General features: G+C 38.1%; 1 long non-coding RNA gene across 1 annotated transcript; it reads right to left on the reverse strand.

Moving 5' to 3' along the window:
* Positions 1-1,970: 1,970 nt before the first annotated feature.
* LOC307133724 lies at positions 1,971-5,095 on the reverse strand. The gene is made up of 3 exons (XR_013817484.1): positions 5,005-5,095; positions 2,714-3,313; positions 1,971-2,617 (listed from the first exon to the last, which is right to left on the reverse strand). It is a non-coding gene; the product is annotated as an uncharacterized lncRNA (long non-coding RNA).
* Between the last annotated feature and the right edge of the window lie 648 nt (positions 5,096-5,743).

Consider the following 5,743-nt stretch of genomic DNA (forward strand, 5'->3'; position numbering starts at 1 on the left):
ATGGGTATCTTCTGGGGAAATGCTCAGAGGACTCGCAAAATATCAAACAAACACAATGATTAAATCACACACACTCTCGCGGACACGGACACACACACACTGGAAGTTTTCAGCTCTGAAACTTACAGGTTATTCTTATATTACCATGACCTTTTATATATCAAAAGCTCAAGGGAAAGTTGATTTCTCAGTTCAACACCCCTTTAAGGACTGATTAATGAAATATGTCATGGGCTGTATGAATGGGTCTCTTTGTGCCTTTTTAGAAAATTAGTATCAAGGCCATAGATATCCATGGCCTTAGAATTTTTTAAGCCACTGATGCTACTTCTGTTTCAGTTATTTGTTGTAAATAGAAATCGGCTGTGCATAATTAATGGAGCAAATAGAATAGCTAGGTGAATTAAAAAGTTGAGTTGTTTCATAAACAGAGTCTAGAAAGAAAGAGTTCTGTAGATATGATGGTTGGATCTGTAACTAATTCAGTGTTAATTTTCAACTTTTTCTGCCAATCAGCTTGTTGATGGTTTGCCATATCTTCCTCCCATTTCCTCTTGCCTCTTCAATAGTATTGATGAAGAAGTTGGCTTTAGTTTATCTTTTTTTACTTTATTACTTAATGAGGTACATTTTTGTCGGTCTGTTGAAAGACCTGATTTTAAAGATTGTTTCAATAATTGATCTCTTTCCTTCATAAGTATCCTACACTCTTCATTTAGCCAGGGCAATGTGTTTTTCTTCGACTGCCTAGTGAATCGACGCACCCAGGGCACGGTTGCCACACATAGACTGTAAATAAATATGAACGTAGTGTCCGTGACATCACCCATAGGTTTCTGAAGCCTAAAGTGCGGCCGTTGCCATCTTGACAGCATGTCACTCCCGGATAACTGAAAAGGGGCTAAAGATGAGCTAACAGGTGGAGTGGGTGGAGCTAACGGACAGCAGACAAACAGCAGGGGCAATCCACCTGTCACTCGAAGTGGCCACGCCCTTAATTATGCAGAACTTTAATGCTTTATATAATGTAAACGAATGAGTTTTTCACCCCCCTCACAGTTGTCATGAAGGGCAAAATTAGCCGTATAGACCAAAACCACAATTTGTACCAGACTGTAAACATGTAAATCCTGCATACTTTGGCCTTGAGAATGATTTAGGTCAATCTTGAAGCTCATAGGAATAGTTTCCCAAAAACGAATAAAAAGTTCTGTCCTGAAACTCTAGATGGCGCAGGCTGATAGCTCCTTAAAGGTGCAGTAAGCGTATTTTCTGAGAAACGCTGTTGAAAGTGGATCGGACCGAGCACTAAAGCACACGTGTAGCCAATCGGCGTGTCCACTCATGAGGGGGGAGGTGCTTGTGCGCCATAGCGTGTTTGTGAAGTTGGGGGTGGCGCTATCAAGATTGGGGTGTGATCCTTTTGGGTAGGGGCGTGTTTGTTTTGGTGATTTCAAATATCAACAGTGTTTCTCAAAAATCGCTTACTGCACCTTTAACTCAATCTGCTTGCAATCACATCATTCTCTTTAGAGCACATCTGATTGGTTCCTGCTGTATCAGTAGCCAATGAGCTGTCATGCTCAACCTTCAAATGCTTTGTTAGCATTTGCTGTAGTTGCAGCGCGATTTTAGAAACCCTCCACCTTTGCCAGCTCCACCTGTATTAACTGAAATCATAAAGAATTAGATTAAATCTGACATTTTTGGTAACGTTACATGTCAAATTACACAGAAAACGTGTGATTTCGAGTAAAATGTTTCACTTTGTTAAACTTTGATAATCAAGTAGTCTAGCAGGAGAAATGGGTTCCCGTGTATCCGCTAGGCAGTTTTTTGTAACCTGTTTTTTTGAGACCCTAATGGTTTCTTGTTAAGAATTTTTGCCGTTGCCGAGGTCAACTAATGTCCCATGGGGTTCGTTTGGCGGCCATCTTAACTCCTAAACCACACAACATACAGAGACAAATGAACCCACTTGCTAATATAATTCGGACACCAGGAATCAAATGGAAAGGTCATTGACATGGTACAACCACTCTATTGGTGAAAAACAGGCAAATAACACATTTAGGCTCATTATGATGTAACTTTTGCTATTTGTGTTGAAAATTTAGCCGTATAAATCTAATTTATTCTGTTATAACAATTGCAAGGTTATTAAATTGATCACTATTAAATGGATCAATGATCATCATGTTTGTTTATCATCAATCTCCACCTCATCCTCTTCCCCCTCTCCATCATCATCAGCAAACAGGTCAATGAGAGATGGGGCCAGAATTGGTCCACAAGACCAGACAGGCTCCAAAATCCCTCCGTCCGTCTTCTCCCACCCCTGACCCTCGTCATAGGGTTTAGGCCTCCGGAAGATCGGCTCAGCTGCCCGCTTGCCCGCTGGATGTGAGGGATGAGTGAGTCTTGGCAGTGGGGCAGGCGAGCAAAATCGACTCTCGACTTAATGCTGAGGGTCTCGTCTTCTCCCACAATCTTCTTGAGCATCTTGCTCCTGACCGGCTTGACTGATGTCTCACATGCTTGACTGTACATCACACACGTGAAGACCTCCAGCTGCTCCTGCACTTCCAACTTCACCTTCCACTCATCGCACAGCTGACTGGAGGAAGATTGTTGGGATAATTGCTAAGTTTGCTCTCTCCAAATATTATATTCAATACATTCAAATTCAACTGTCTAAAATTCATCCACCAACCTGAAACCCTTTTGAAATTTGGGGTTCTTCTGGAGCTTTTTGAGCGGTGTCACCTTGCCCTTGCCTTTGAAGGTGCTGGTACAGTCCTCACCACTAAACACACAGTAGCCGAGCAGCTGCTGCAGTACGGCTGCCCAAGAGGAGTGGCCAGCTCTGGGACATTGACCAGCTGACGGTGACGGCCCATGCCAGTGTCGAGGTAGATGACGAGGTTGATGGTGTCAGCGTGATGCAGGATGAAGGATGAAGAAGATGTCGGTGTCCAGGGTCCTCACTACTGCCGACTTGAATCCCAGCTTGACGGCATGATGCAGGCGGAGCACAACCGGCTGTCTATCTCCTCCTGGTCTGACTGGAGGGCATGGATCTCAATAAACTCAACCTGAAATGGCAGAAAACACCCCAATGCACGGTAGCTTATATTCTTGGCAAACAATCTGCTAACACAAGACCTCACTGAAGTTTCCTAGGTATGGATCAATCAACTTCTCCATCCGACGACATTAGCTGATGAGCTGTTCCCTCCACAATGAGAGCAGCCGCCTCGCACTTCTCCAGTTGGGATGCTTCCTCCTTACTCCCCCAGACCTTGAGCATCAACTGATAAACGACAGAAAGCGAGTTTAATTGTATCGATAAGAGCAGGGGTTTGGCCCTGAGTGAGAGATATTAATACTATTAACCCTATAAAGCCTATTGTATAATATTTGATATGTAAATTTCTAAGGCCTCTTTGATCATGATAAACATAATCAAAACTTTGCTGAAAAAACATCTGCACACAATCTAATGTTGTCTGATTGATAGTTTGATTATCCATACATAATATTTTAGGAAACCCATGTTAAAATGTCAGTATCAAATATGATCCATCAGGCTTTTGAGTTTATTTGTTCATCTCTCAGTCATCAAAAACTACAGAGCTTAGATCGTGAAAGCATTTCAATATAATCTTACTAAGACATTATTGGGGAATATAGAGTGACAACTGATATTTATATGCATTTTAAGTCTATTATAAAGATCTCACTGACTGACATTACAAGCTATCAGAATTTCATCTTACGTTTTGACAATATAAATATCAGCAGGTGCACAAAATTACGCATTTTTGCTTAGTTTGAGCTTCTGAATAAAATTAAGGTGTTTTTTTCCCCTCTTTGAAAATGTTAATCATAGTATAATAATATCATAGTATATGCGCCATAAAAGCCTGAAGTATGAAACTCAACTAAACACACACACATAAACTTACATTTTAATACCATGAAAAAAAAGTTAAAATAATAAGAACTAAAAAAAATTCACCATTAAACTAATACAAAGAAACATTATTTAAATTTTTTTTTTTATTCATATGCAATAATATAGAAAAATATAGTAAAAAAAAAATAAAATAAATAAAAGTATTTAGCAACACATTTTGATGCATGCAGAGTAAGGTGACCAGATTTCTGAAATGGAAACTTGGACATTCTCATTTCAGAAATCTCATTTGTTATTAGGCCTGTCTATTAATTAAAAACAGGGACAATATATTTTTGAATGTTTTTTGTTGTCGTTGTGGGCTGGGCTCCCTATATTATTATTAACATTAATAATTATTATGATTTAGTTTTGTTATTATTACGATTTTTGGTCTGGTTTTAATACAATTCACTGCACCCGCAAAAACAAAACAAAAAAACAATCAAACAATGAAAACAGTTCATAGTAAAACCACCACTGTAAATCACAAGCCGTTCAAAACAATATTAGAACATGATTTAACAAAAACACATTACACAAATAAAACAACATAAATATGGAATAAAACTATTTAACAAATATAATTGTATTTAATACTTTCATTTTCACAAGTTTATACTGTATAAATTACTTTTTTTCTTTTACTTCAAATGTTTTGTTACGTTTGTGCTTGAAATAACTGTTACTATCTTTAATTGGTCTTGTTATTTTGCATTTTAGGCTTATTTTAAGCATGAATTTAAGTATGTGTGTATTCTGCACATGTATTTTTTGTGAGCTAGGGTAAGGTGTAATTATATATTTATATATATATATATATATATATATATATATATATATATATATATATATATATATATATATATATATATATATATATATATATATATAGATAGATAGGCTAGTTAAGATGTGTGGTAATCACTGCTTTGTGACTGGAACTTTTGGGGACAAAACAATCCCGCACCCCGTTGAGGATCTGTTATAGAGCACATGCAAACAGTATTACTTTAATTTAACATGAATAGTAAGTATGTTACTACCTTGAAAGTGATAACGATGTTTCTTAGATATTTGACGATAATGGCGCTCTGCTTTCGGTGACGTTCATCATGAAGCTGCGTGCGCGCGACCAAGTAGAGTCAGCGCAGCTCACAGCGCCATCTGCTGGTGAAAGAATCACAACATGATGCCCCAGCAGCTGCTGTATGTTGGGCTTTTTTGCAATGTATATGCCGGTTGTTTTGAACGAGCTATAAAAAAAAACGGGGACATTTCCGGAAAACGTCCGCCTGTTAATTGTAGAGATATCTAGCATTTCTGAGTGATGATGATGCAGAGGAATCACTGAATCAAAGTTTTGAACTGATTCAATGAAACAGATTCAGACTTTTTATTAAAGAAAACGTCCAAATTAAGTTCATAACTATTCAATAAATGTGTTAGATCGATGCGCGGTCACGTGCTCTGCTCATATGAATGATTTGAGTTTTAGTTGCTATGGCGACGCATGTTATGAACATTGTTATGAATTGATTCTGACTCATATGCAGCCGCACTGATCGCGATCTGTTGTTGAGAGAGACGAGGCGAATTCAAAAACTTTTGCAGAATATTTTCTGTGCTGACTGAGATTTTGAAGCTGTTCGGACGATTCCTGAGACAAGAGTTTTATTCTGGAAGAACAACGCAGGAGATATCCTTTACACAGTTATATTTTTGAGTTTTAGTTCTTACTATTTCTATAGTGCTATCTTATTGTTCTTTTCTTATTTTAGGAGT

The sequence above is a fragment of the Gobio gobio genome (assembly GCF_949357685.1).
Source record: "Gobio gobio genome assembly, chromosome: 11".
NCBI lineage: Eukaryota > Metazoa > Chordata > Actinopteri > Cypriniformes > Gobionidae > Gobio > Gobio gobio.